The 13,962-nt window shown below is 41.5% G+C and overlaps 1 protein-coding gene across 1 annotated transcript in view; it reads left to right on the forward strand.

The window, feature by feature from the left end:
• The first annotated feature begins 8,893 nt into the window (after positions 1–8,893).
• Positions 8,894–13,962, forward strand: part of LOC110192849 (proton-coupled amino acid transporter 1-like) — a 59,989-nt gene continuing 54,920 nt past the window's right edge. The window contains exon 1 of the mRNA XM_020964250.2: positions 8,894–9,002. The gene's annotated coding sequence lies outside the window, so the exon portion shown is untranslated. The remainder of the gene's footprint in view (positions 9,003–13,962) is intronic.

A 13,962-nucleotide genomic window follows, 5' to 3' on the forward strand; every position in this document is an offset into this window, starting at 1 on the left:
GATATATATGTACATATATGTACATGTTGTATTCCTGTCCCCTTCACAATGACTATAAATTCTTTGAGAGTTTATATTCTCAAGAGATTGTAGAGTTTATATAGTTTATATAATAGTCCACAAACTATTTCATATGTTGCCTTTGTATCCTCAGTGCCTAGAAGAATGCTTAGCATATAATAGGTGATTAACGTGTTAATTGATTGATTCTCTGGACCCACTGGAGTGTCTCAATGTTCTTTGTAAAATGGGCTGCTCCACACCAAATGCAATATTGCAGATGTAATGTGACCAGGGCAGAGTGCAATAGTATTATTGACTCTCTTTTATGAGATAACGGGACTTCTATTAAAGTAGCCTAAAATGACATTTGATTTTTTGTCTGCCACATAATGACTCATAGGATTTTCCTTACGCACAAATCTAATGACGTCACTCCCCTTCAGTATCTATAACCTAGCAATCCCACTATCAGGCATACTCCTCAAGGAAGTCAAAGACAGAAACAAAATTCCAACATACAGTAAAATATCCATAGCACAGTTCTTTGTGAAATAAAATGGGAACTCATCCATAGGTGAATGTCTCAAAAACCTATGGTATACAAATGCAATTGAATATTATTGTGCTGTAAAAAAAGATGAATAATGAGGAATTTTTAAAAGCATGGAATATTTGTATTACAAGTTTTATATTACAAAAATATTTGATTACAAAGGAAATAAGCTGAATCATATATATGCATACATATGTAGGTAATGACTCCAAAGTAAATGAAAAGATAACTAAAAGGAAGCTAAACTCTAAGCAAATAAAAAACCGGCAATAAGGCTGTGGTGAGGAACCTGAGGCCTCGAGCCATATGTAGCTTCTAAGTCCTTCGGTGCAGCCTTTTGACTGAGTCCACGTTTTACAGTTTTTTTAAGAAGATTTGTTCTGTGAAGTTTGGATTCAGTCAAAGGGCCACACTTGAGCACCTAGAGGGCCCTGTGTGACCTTGAGGCCTCAGGTTATAGAATAGAATAGAATATAGAAAATGACACACAGCTCCAGTGAGAGGACCACTATGTTCCAGGGTTTTCCCTCTTCCACCCCCTCAGCTGCCATCATGGATTCTGCAAAGGCAGCAAAGCCAGGACTTGCCTCTCCTTACAGTTTCCTGGTGGCCCCTGGTTGTCTTACACGGCTTCTCGGGCCCCTCCAACTTGATGGCTGTGTAGACCACAAGAGTCACAATACCCTGCCCTGCTGTCCAGACACGGTTCTATATGCAGTTGAGGGGGACCAGGCCTACCCAAGCTAAGTGCCACTGTATCCTTGCTGAATATCCTCGCCATGTTAAGGCTAAATAAATCTTAGCCCTGTTCAGTGACGTCCAAATGCCTCATTTTATCTCAACTCAAACCTTAAATAACAGGGTGCCAGTGTCAGGCCCACCCCTAATACCTCCCTTCTAGTTGCAGAAAGTAAAAGAGTAAAAAAAGCAGAAAGTAAAAAAAGCAAAAGCTCTGGTAAAGAGTTGTCAAATTGTCATTGTATTGGTTGTTTTTCTTTTCCTTTTTCCTAAGGAAGGTTTAATCGAGGAGTTGGGAGGGGTTCCCCTCCCCCTTTCTAGAAATGAACATGATGTAAATACAGAAAGCGTCAATTAAAAAAAATTAACCCTTCAGTACATCGTGACTTACTGAATAAAGTCTGAGATCTCAACCTTTGAAATTTCCTTCTCTGATCTCAATCTCTGACTTTCCAGATGACTTCCGAGAGGCAACACTGTGCAGTGAAAAGATCGTTGCTGTTGTTCAAAAGAACACTGGCTGTGGAGGTGGAGGACCTGGTTTGAATTCTACTTCTAATGCTTATTTGGGGCCACTCCATGGTGAAGTGGATAGAGCACCAGGCTTGGAGTCAGGAAGACTCAGCTTCCCGAGTCCAAATCTGGCCTCAGACACTTACTAGCTGGGTGATCCTAGACAAGTCACTTAATCCTGTTTGCTTCAGTTTCCTCAACTGTAAATGAGCTGGAGAAGGAAATGGCAAGCCATTCCAGGATCTTTGCCAAGAAAACTCTAAATGTCATGAAGAGGCAGACACTACTGAAATGACTGAGTAAAAAAAAAAATGCTGATTACTTCTGACCTTCGGAATCTTGCTTCCAAATTCTTCAGCCTCAATTCCTCATCTATAAAATGAGGACACTGGATTAAAGAGCCTTCTACCTCACCTCTAAATCTGTGACTCTCTTGCCTCCTTCCTCTAAAACCTCCTCTTCATCCTTCCCTTAATCTGCACACTTTTCATCCATCCCTGCTTTGGCTTCATTTCCATTTACTATCCTTTCTAGTCTCTAATTTACTGTTAACAAGTTCAACAGGGCACCAACCTCTACCATCAAATCCCTTCTCCCTTCATCTTCAGCTACGTGAACACTGCTAACATTCAACTCTACCATCCACCTTCTCTATTTAACTCCCTAGCTGCTGAGCACAACCATAGGAAATTATGAAACTATGTATAGTGTTTTCATTACAAATCCATGTGATCTAATTTCAACCTGGCCCTCATTACTGCATAGCAATATTGTATTCATCTGATTGACTTTCTATTATATTCCTCCCAGTAGCTACTTCAAATCTCCCCCTCTCAAGCCCCCAACTATACCATCAACTCCCTTCTTTCAGCATATAATAGTTTTCTACTGTACTGAGAAGGTTAAGGCTATCTATCACGAATTTTCTTAACTTTCCTCCTTCATAATTCTAAACCTTTCTTGATCTTTCCCCATCATTTCTTCCATTGTCAGAGGATGAGAGTGTCCGTCTCCTTGCCTAGCATAACCTTTCTACTTCTTTCCTCAATCCCTATACTCACTGATTTTTCAACCCCATACAATCTGGCTTCAGACACCAGCAGTCTTTGGGAACTGCTTTCTCAAAGGTCACCAACTGCTGCATTTGAAGGCTTCTCCCCCACCCCCAGCTATCCTTCCTGAAGTTTCTGTGGCACTGGCTACTGTTGACCATCTTTCTCTTTTCGGACGGTGTCTCTTCCCAGGACTTCTGTACATTTCTCTCCTCTGATTCTCTCTATTTGACTTTTCCTCTTACCTGGATTATTGCCATAGCCTTCCAATTGGTCACACGGCTTCCGTCTCTTCCTTTGGCAGCTCATCCTTGACACCACTGCCAAAACAATCATCCCAAGACATGTCTATGACACTGTCCTAGTTAACAACATTCAGCGGCTTCCTCTTGCCTATAGGAGAAAAAAAGAAACATCTAGTGTTTTACCCCCTATCCCAGTTTCTATAGAAAGGGCACACATTTTTGCCCCCACAGGAAGGCTACCCCCTCTGTCTTTGAGGCACAAAACCTCAAAAGTCTCTACATGGACTCTTAGGAAATGTTAGTTCTGTTCCTTTCTCCTTGATTTTGGGAGAAGCAGTCTGCAGTAATTTGCATAATTCAGTCCACCTGCCACAGAGGAAGATGGAAGACTAAAGGCAGGTTGAGTGCATGGGCCCACTCTGAACCCTCAAATATAGAGGGACATAAGTGTGAGGCAGTCTGGTTAGGCACAATGGGAAAACAGGTGCAAGTAGGACTGACTCACCATACCTTAATAATGCCAAGGGGAAAACAAACTCTTTGAACAGTCAAAGAAGAAGGTATTAAGACTGCTAGTCAGAAGAGGCCTTTTGTGTGGAAGGTGGGTATAAAAGAAGATGAAATTTCAAACTGCTAGAAGCACCTTGGCTTAGGCGGATGACAAAATTGAAACTGCTGGCTAAGGCACCAGAGTAATTTTTTCCATAAACTTAAAAAAAATCAACACTGCTGGAGTAGAGCTTACCTTTGAGGAATGGTGAGGGAGAGCTGAGCAAAAGCATGAGCAAAAAGAACAAACTCACCTGGAAGGGCACCTTAGGACAGCAGCCATCCTGAGGAACAGGTGTCACAACACTTTATAAGATCTAAGAAGAACCATTAGGAATTATTTTGCCCAACTATATGCCAACAAATTTGACAATCTTAGTGAAATGGATACATATTTACGAAAATATAAATTGCCCAGATTAACCGAAGAGGAAGTAAAATACTTAAATAACCCCATCTCAGAAAAAGAAATTGAACAAGCCATTGATGAACTCCCTAAGAAAAAATCTCCAGGGCCAGATGGATTTACATGCGAATTCTATCAAACATTTAAAGAGCAATTAATTCCAATACTATATAGATTATTTGGAAAAACAGGTGAAGAAGGAGTCTTACCAAATTCTTTTTATGATACAAATATGGTGTTGATACCTAAACCAGGAAGAGTCAAAATAGAGAAAGAAAATTATAGACCAATTTCTCTAATGAATATAGATGCAAAAATTTTAAACAAAATACTAGCAAATAGATTGCAGAAACTTATCACAAGAAGAGAATACACTATGACCAGGTAGGATTTATACCAGGAATGCAGGGTTGGTTCAGTATTAGGAAAACTATCAGCATCATTGAGCATATCAACACCAAAACCAACAGAAACCACATGATCATCTCAATAGATGCAGAAAAAGCTTTTGATAAAATACAACACCCATTCCTTTTAAAAACACTAGAAAGCAGGTATAAATGGAGTCTTCCTTAAAATAATAAATAGCATATATCTAAAACCTTCAGCAAGCATTATATGTAATGGGGACAGGCTAGAAGCATTTCCAGTAAGATTGGGGGTGAAACAAGGATGTCCATTATCACCACTGTTATTCAATATTGTACTGGAAACGTTAGCTTTAGCAATGAGAAGAAAAAGAAATCAAAGGCATTAGAATAGGCAAAGAAGAAACAAAGCTATCACTCTTTGCAGATGACATGATGATATACTTAGAATCCTAGAGAATCAAGTAAAAAACTACTTGAAATAATAAACAACTTTAGCAAAGTTGCAGGCTATAAAATAAACCCACATAAATCATCAGCATTTCTATATATTACCAACAAAGCCCAACAGCAAGAGATAGAAAGAGAAATCCCATTTAAACTTACTGTAGACATTATAAAATATTTAGGAGTCTACCTCCGAAACAAACCCAGGAACTCTATGAACACAATTACAAAACACTTTTCACACAAATAAAATCAGATCTAAATAATTGGAAAACATCAGCTGCTCATGGGGACGAGCTAATATAATAAAAAATGACAATCCTACCTAAGCTAATTTACTTATTCAGTGCCATACCAAACTAGCAAAAATTTATTTTATAGAGTTAGAAAAAATAATACAAGATTCATTTGAAAAACAAAAGGTCCAGAATATCAAAGGAACTAATGAAAAAATGCAAAGGGGTGGCCTAGCTCCAGATCTCAAATTGTATTATAAAGCAGCAATCATCAACTGCTTGGCACTGGCTAAGAATAGGGAGGTGGATCAGTGGAATAGGTTAAATATGCAAGACACAGTAGTCAATGACTATAGTAATCTATTATTTGATAAACCCAAAGACCCCAGCTTCTGGGATAAGAACCCACTCTTTGAAAAAAACTGCTGGGAAAACTGGAAAAGAGTATGGCAGAAACTAGGCATAGACCCAAATCTCACACCATATACCAAAATAAAGTCAAAATGGGTTCATGACTTAGATATAAAGGCTGATACCATAAGTAAACTGGGAGAACAAGGAATAGTTTACCTATCAGATCTATGGAGAACAGAAGAATTCATGACCAAACAGGAGATAGAGAACATTATGAAAAGCAAAATGGATAATTTTGATTACATTAAATTGAAAAGTTTTTGCACAAACAAAGCCAATGCAACTAAGATTAGAAGGAAGGTAGAAAATTGGGAAAGAATTTTTACAACCAGTCTCTCTGATAAAGGCCTCATTTCTAAAATATATAGAGAATTAAGACAAATTTATAAGAACACAAGCCATTCCCCAATTGATAAATGGTCAAAGGATATGAACAGACAGTTCTCAGATGAAGAAATTAAAGCCATCTATAGTCATATGAAAAAATGCTCTAAATCATTATTGATTAGAGAAATGCAAATCAAAACAACTCTGAGGTACCACATCACACCTATCAGATTGGCCAACATGACAAAACAGGAAAATGATAAATGTTGGAGAAGATGTGGGAAAATTGGAACACTAATACATTGTTGGTGGAGTTGTGAAATGATCCAAACATTTTGGAGAACAATTTGGAACTATGCCCAAAGGGCTACAAAAATGTGCATACCCTTTGATCCAGCAATAGCACTCCTAGGGCTATATCCCAAAGAGATCAAACAAATGGGAAAAGGACCCACATGTACAAAAATATTCATAGCAGCTCTTTTTGTGGTGGCAAAGAATTGGAAATTGAGAGGATGCCCATCCATTGGAGAATGGCTGAGCAAGTTGTGGTATATGAATGTAATGGAATACTACTGTGCTATAAGAAATGGTGAACAGGCTGACTTCAGAAAAACCTGGAAAGACTTATATGGTCTGATGCTGAGTGAAGTGAGCAGAACCAAGAGGACTTTTGTACACAATAACAGTCACGTTATGCGATGACTAATATTGTTAAACTGAACCCTTCTCAGCATTACAAGGATCTAAGACATCTCCAGAGGCTTCGGGATGGAAAATGTTGTCCACATCCAAAGAAAGAACTATGGAAGTCGAATCACTATCACTTACTTTTACCTTTTGTTGAGTTTTGTTTCATCTTTCTGATGGTTCCTCCTATTGGTTTTAATTTTTACTTACAACTTCACTAATGTGAAAATATATTTAATAGGAATGTAAATGTAAAGCCTAAAAAAAAAAATCTAAGAAGAACCGTGGAGGACAGGTAGAGTAACTGGAGCTTTCAGCAAAAGAACAAAACGTGACTCAGACAAAGGGACTTAAAGGGAGAAATGATCTCAACCTCCTTTGCTAGGGCTAGGGCCAGGGGAATCTTGGAGCTAGCTTATTTTCCAGTGTATTTACATTTTGGGAATTGGCAAACAAAGGCTATAAGATCAGGGCTTAATTTATTGTTTTGTTGCTTGTCTAGACTGAAGAAAAGGATAGAGAAATATTAATAATGCAGGTTAAACTTAAAAGTGTGTCCTAGGTACATGGGGTTTTTTGTTTTTTTTTTTTTAGAAAGCCAGTTGTTAAACATTTACCAGCACACCAATGCCTAAGGAGGAGAGCAACATGACAAGCCATAGAGATTGTATGGATTTATGGAGATTGAAGGGGTCCTGTGACTCTCTGTGGGCTCAGGTACATGTTCTCTGCACATGTTTTACTATGTAAATGAAACTTTTCTACAGTTTGAAATCTTGTGAGCCTGAGTGCTTGTAAGGTGAGCTTTTAGCTGGCACTGGGGAAACACAGATGCTGAAGTTTCCATTTCTACCTAAATAGTGGCAACAGACCAGAGAAATGAAGGGTCTTTAGAGGTTCTTCTTATCAAATGGGAACAGTAGTGTGTTGATAAATGGTTAACAATTAGTTCTCTGGGGGTAAAAAGGTACTCCGATATACCTTTAAGCTTAATTTTCATTACTAACATTTTCTCCATCATCCTCTTAAGTCTAGACAATCAACAAAACAATAAATCACACTTTGATTTGCAGCTTTTCCAATTTCAAGGTATAAAAAATGACACTGAAAATTAAACAATCTGTTCACCAGCTGGTAGGAGCTGGCTCCAACATGCCTCTGGGTGGAAACCTCTGCCTTAAGGGTTACATTTCACAAAGCATTCCCCTTCATGCACTCCAGTCCCAGAAACATTGGACTATATGTGCACGAACTGTCTCTCCCAATATCAAATGAGCCTAGTTCATAGAAAGCACTGAACAGATGCTTACTGATTGACTTATTGATGGATACAAAATGTCTCCTGACCTTGACTAAACTTCTGTCTGAGGCAGACCTATATGGTGGGGGCAGGAGAACCAGGTCCTCTGGTATAAACTGATCAAGAAATGGGACGGGACAAGACAGAGGAAGCTGCAGTCGCTGTTCGTTGGGAATAAGGCGCAGCTCAGTGGGGTGACTGCAGGGCCCGAGTTTGGTTGCTAAAGGCTTCCTGGCAAGGTCATACCTCCCTCCTCCCTCCCTAGAACCTTGTTCCATCCCACAGAACCTCAGTTACGGGAGAGGTTTTCAGAGCTCAGCTCCTCCAACCCAAACACACATGAGAAAGCCTCGGGACAAGCTCCCCAACAAATGGTCATCCAGCCTTCTTTGCCAACCCCCTAGCTCGGGGACAGCCCCTTCTAGTTCTGGGCAGCTTAGACTGTTACGGAAGACTTCCTCGGCGTTGAGCGCAGATGTGGCCCTTAGCAACTTCCACTGGATGCTCTGATTCTGTGTGCTCTGGGACAGACTTAACACGCCTGATCCTCTTTCCGCGTGACACTACGGACGCTTGGAGACAGCTGTCAATGTCCGTCTCAAAGTCTTCTCCGGGCTGAACGTCCTCAGTTTCCTTGGAAGTTTCTGGGTAAAAACAGAACAAGGTTTCACCTTTCACCTCCCCCTTCCCCTCTTTCCTTTTCCTCCTCCTCCCTCCCTTCCTCCTCTTCCTCCTCCTTTTCTTCCCCTCTTCTTCTTCCTCGTTCCTTTCCTCTTTTCCTCCTCTCTCCCATTCCTCCTTCTTCCTCTTCTCCCACCTGCTCTTCTTCCCCTCTTCTCCTTCCTCCTCTTCTCCCTCCCCGCCTTCCTCTTCCTCTCCTCTATTCTCCCTCCTCCGTCCTCCTCCCTCTTGCTCCCAAGTACCTCCTGCAATGCAGGACTCAGTCGCCAGGAGGCGCAAGAGGAGGCAGCACTTGCGGGCACGGGAAGCCGAGACTGGGAGGGCGGGGGAGGCGGGGTCCTGTCAGCTGAGCGCTGCAGCACGTGATCCTGGCCGGCCGGCAGCCGGGGTCACGTGACGGGGCCGGAAGGGGCGCCGGGAATGGCTCTAAGGGAGCTCGGTGAGGCTGGAGCCCGAGCCGGAGTCTGGAGGCGGGAGAAGGTGAGTCGGGGTGGGATGGAACGCGCGTGCGCTGGGCTGGCATCCGTCCCGGGGTGATGGGGTCCAGGCCAAGGTCCCCAACCTGGTGCCAGTCCGTGGAGCGGAAACAAAGGTTGTTCCCGGGGCGGGGCTGGTGAAAGGAGGGAGGGAGGGAACTGGGTGTGTGTGGGTGTGTGTGTCCGTCTGTCTGTCTCTGTGGGTGTCTCCGTGTCCGTGTCTGTGTGAGGCTGTGTCCGCGCGACACTGTGTCCGTGGTTGTGTGACCGTCTGTGTCCCAGGGTGCACGGACGCGGCTCACACTGAGGCCGTCTTGTCTGTGTTTTTGTTTTTGTCGCATGCGCGTGTCGATGGGTCTCTCGGTATGAGAGACTGGGTTTATAGAGTGACTGTTTTGTGTGTGCATTTGAGGGGGACGGAGTTGAAGCAGCGTGTCTGGAGAGGACTAATTCTGTTGAGATACTGGGAGGCTGGAGAGGAGTTAGTGCTGTCGTAGGAGAGGGCAGAGGAAGAAGGAAGGAAAACCCTAAAGGAAGAGGTCCCTTAGCTCTGTCTCTTGCTTAAGCTGCATTCGTGCTGGCTTCTTGGAGCATTTCTTCATCACTGCCACACCCGTCAGCCCCGTAACCAGAAGATGTTTGTGTAAATCGTAAAACATGAGGGTCCTTGGGACCTTAGAACAGTTTCAGACTAGCCCTCTCATTTTAAAGAGGAAACTGAGGGGCAGTAACTTGTTTGGGATTATACAGTGAGTCAGTGGTAGAACTGACATTTGAACCCGGTCACTGGGATCTGTTTCCATTATACTGGGCTTCTTTCTGCCCAAGAACTTGTCATCGGATGTGGCTTGAAGGAAACATTGCTTTCTTTCCCCATCTCTTCTCTCCAGACTTTACGCAGTCGTTCTTGCAGTGTTTGAATTGTAACCATTCGGGATTGTGGTTTCCTTACTATCATGAAGAGAAGCAACTACTGTGATTTCCTGTAGACTCAGCACTCTGAAGATTTCATTTGCTCACTCTCTCCTGATATTTTTTCTGATAAGCCTTATTATAATGGGGGTCTCATTATGTTTTTCAGTTGAAGGTTGAACATCAGAAAGGGCGGAGGAGAAATTTCGTTTTGAGAATAACTTCAATATTGACAGAAAGTTTCACCAAGTATTTATTCAGTGACTACCACGTTGGAGGCTTAGGGAATACAATCACAAAGATGCAATGGCTCCTCTCCTCAGGGAGCAGACTCTTCTTGGCTGTTACCTCTTAGGGGAAGCATATCTCCCTAGTTGTTAGTGTTTGTTCCCTCTTCAAATGACCTTGCATTTACTTTTTTGTTTACAAGTTGTAGCTCTTTGTAAAATGTGTACTCCTTAAAGGCAGTGAATGACTTTTTTCCTTTTTAAAATTTTGATTCTACTTTGGCTTTTACAAAATTAATGCTTGTTGAATTGAAATGAGCTCTCAATTAGGGGAAATCACCAAAGACTTCCTGAAGGAGGTAGCATTTGATTTGAGCCTTGAAGAAAAAATAAGGATTCACTATGTCAGAGTTGCAAGATGTGTGCATTCACAACCAGAGACACAGCTCAAACAAATGCAAGGGATCTGGAGGTAGAATGTATAGTTCATGGACCCCCCCCCCCCATCCAACTTGGTAGCTACATGAAGTGTGTGAAACGGGGTAATGTTAAATAAGTCTGGAAAGGTATTCAAATAATTTTAAAATATGGATGGTTTATAGTTCTAGGACTAACTTTCTCATTCTCTTCAGTAATCCAATTTTTGGTGAAGGTGGTAAAAGCTGTAGCTATTTTTACATGCCCTTACATTTTAAGTTGATAGGGTTGCCTTGAAATCTAGTAATGAAAAGATCATGGTAGCTTGATGTAGAAAGAGTGCAGAACTAGAAGTCAGCCAGAAGACCTGGATTTATCTTCCAGTCCTGGTCTGTTTTATTTATCCAAACAAAGAGCTATCACTGCTATACTATTAATCATGCTAAAGCAGGACTTGACAGTAGATTTTTAGCCAGTTGTCCTAGAATTGGCTCTTTTACCTGGGGTTATAGAGTTGTAAAGGGAAACAGACCTTAGAGATGATCAGTTTGAACCATCTCCTTTTACAGTTGAGTAAACAGGTTCAGAGATGTTAAATGTCCAAGATTATGTACCGAATAAGTGTCAGAAACAAAAGCACATTTGGGGATCTCCAGACTTTGAATACAGTACTTTTCCTAAGTACTCTTTTCTCTGTATTATTTTCAGTCATCATTTTAACTAGATAAACTAGATATTATTTTGTATGGCTCTTAAATATAATCAGGATTCTATTTAGGAATTTTATAAGAGCCAGTTAGCAATGATTAGTAAGCTTTTTTTTTTTGTATTCAGAAGCTGCTTTGCTTTGCTCTAAAGCCATGAACTTTAGGAAAAACTTTGGGTACAGAAGCTTGTACCTATGAGGGAGGGGTTGGTAGTAGTAAACTGGATTTCCGTGTTTGGTGATGGGTATAATAGAGGCTGTCCTAACAATAATATCAAGTATCCCTCCATTTAGCAGTCATTTTTCAGTCATTTTCATTTTCCTTCTCCTTCTGCCCTGGTTTTCCCTTTGAGCTATACAACTCTTCTTTGGGCTGATCCCTTGTAGCAGCTGTGGTTAGAAGATGGGATATTTAAGGTCCAGCTTCAGCTTTGTGAGGACTTTATTATTTTTTGCCCCATCCTTAGACAACCTGTGCCTGGCTAACCTTCTCCCCCATTCTCTCCCCCCCTCCCCCCGCCTATTATAATGGCCCCACTATTATTAAGGGACCAGTTATTTATATTTAGTTAGCACATCCTGTTAATTCTACCTTGATATGATCTCATTGCGCCCTCCTTCTGTTGCAACCCTATCACTCCAATATAAGCTTGTACTTCTGAAATAGCCTCTTAATATTTCTCTCTACTTTTAGGTCTTTCCCATCCCAATCTGTCCTACACTGGATTGATCATCCTTAGATATAGCTCTAAATATGTCACTTCTCTGTTCAAAATTATTCAGTGACCCTCTTTTGCCTACCAAATAAACCCATACTTCTTATCTTGGCATTAAAGACCTTTAAGTAATCTGGCTGTCGGTCAGTAACCATTTATTTGTTGTTGTTTTTTCCAGGCAGTTGGGGTTAAGTGACTTTCCCAGGGTCACACAGCTAGTAAGTGTCAAGTATTTGGTCTAAGGTTGGATTTGAACTCAAGTCCTCCTGACTCCAGGGCCGGTGCTCTATGCACTGTGCCACCTAGCTGCCCCTTTAATAACCATTTATTAAGAGCCTTTTGTGTTCCAGGCACTGTGCTAAGCCCTGGGAACTACAAAGAAAGGTAAAAGACAATTCCTGCTGTCAGGAGCTCGCGGTCTGATGGGGGAGACAACATGTAAACAACTATATACCAGACAAATTAAAAATAATCAGCAGAGGGAGGGTTTTAGAAGTAAAGGGAATTAAGAAAGGCTTCTTGTAGAAGGTGGAATTTTAGCTGCAACTTGAAGGAAGCTAGGGGAAATGAGATGGGAGAACATCCCATCCATGGGGTACAGCCAGTGAAAATACCCAGAGTCAGGAGATGGAGTGTCTTGTTCAGGGAATAGCAAGAAGGCCGGTATCACTTGTCTGTAGAGTATGTGGAGGGGTCAGGGGTGAATAAGTTATAAGAAGACTGGAAAGGTAGTAGGTTATAAAGGGCTGTGAATGCCAGAGGTTTTTATATTTGATTCTGAATGTGATAAGGAGCCACTGAGTAAGGGAGTGACCTGGTCAGACCTGCCCTTTAGGAAGATCACTTTAACGGCTTAGATGAGGATAGCCTGGAGTGGGGAGAGTCTTATGGTGGGGAGACCAACTAGCATACTGTTGTAAAAATCCAGGTGTGAGGTAATAAGGGCCTGTGCTAGGGTGGTGGCAGGGTGGCGGAAAGAAGGGAGAAATGTTTCAAAGGCAAAATTTGACAGACCTTGGTAACAGATTAGATATGGGGGTGGGGCAGTGAGAGAGAACAAGAAATTGAGGATGACGCTTAGGTTCTGAGCCTGGGTGGCTGGGAGGATGGTAGTCCCTTTGATAGTACTAGGAAAGTTTGGGAGGAGGTGGGGAAAGATAATGAATTCAGTTTTGGACATGTTGAGTTTAAGGTGCCTATAGGATATCCATCTTGAGATATACAATAGACAGTTGGAGGTCAGCAGAGAGGTTAGGGTCACATAAGTAGATTTGAGAATTGTCAGGACAGAGACAATAATTAAATCCATGGGAGTTGATGAAATCACCAGATTAAATATTACAGAGAGAGAAGAGAGCCCAGAACAGAGCTCTTTGAGACACCCATGGTTAGCAGGTGTGACCCTGGATGAATACCTAGCAAAGGAATCTGAGAAGGAACACTCAGATAGGTAGGGGGAGAAGCAGGAGAGAGTAATGTGACCAAAACCAAGAAAGTATCAAGAAGGAGAGGGTGATTAACAGTGTCAAAGGTTATAGAAAAGTCATGAGGGGTGAATATTGGGAGAAAACTATTAGATTTGGCAATTAAGAGATTAATATTAACTTTAAAAAGAACAGTTTTGATTAAATGATGGAGTTGGAATGCAAACTATAAAGACTTAGACAGGAGTGAGAGGAAAGAAAGTGGAGACACCTATTGTAGACAGCTTTCTCAAGATGTTTAGCCACAGAGAGCACAAGAGATATGGGGCAGTCACTGGTGGAAATGGATAGATCAAGTGAAGGTCTTTTGAGGATGGAGGACACATGGGCATGTTTGTAGGTGCTAGGGAAGCAGCCAACATTGATAGAGAAATATTGAAGATAAATGAGAGAATGCAAATGATGGATGAGGATAATCTGCTGGTGAAGATAGAATGGAATGGAATCACCTGGGCATAAGGAAGGGTTTGCCTTGGGCAAGGAAAAGGGCTGTTTCTTTGTG

The sequence above is a fragment of the Phascolarctos cinereus genome, unplaced genomic scaffold (genome assembly GCF_003287225.1).
Source record: "Phascolarctos cinereus isolate Bilbo 61053 unplaced genomic scaffold, phaCin_HiC Scaffold_2;HRSCAF=192, whole genome shotgun sequence".
Taxonomy (NCBI): domain Eukaryota; kingdom Metazoa; phylum Chordata; class Mammalia; order Diprotodontia; family Phascolarctidae; genus Phascolarctos; species Phascolarctos cinereus.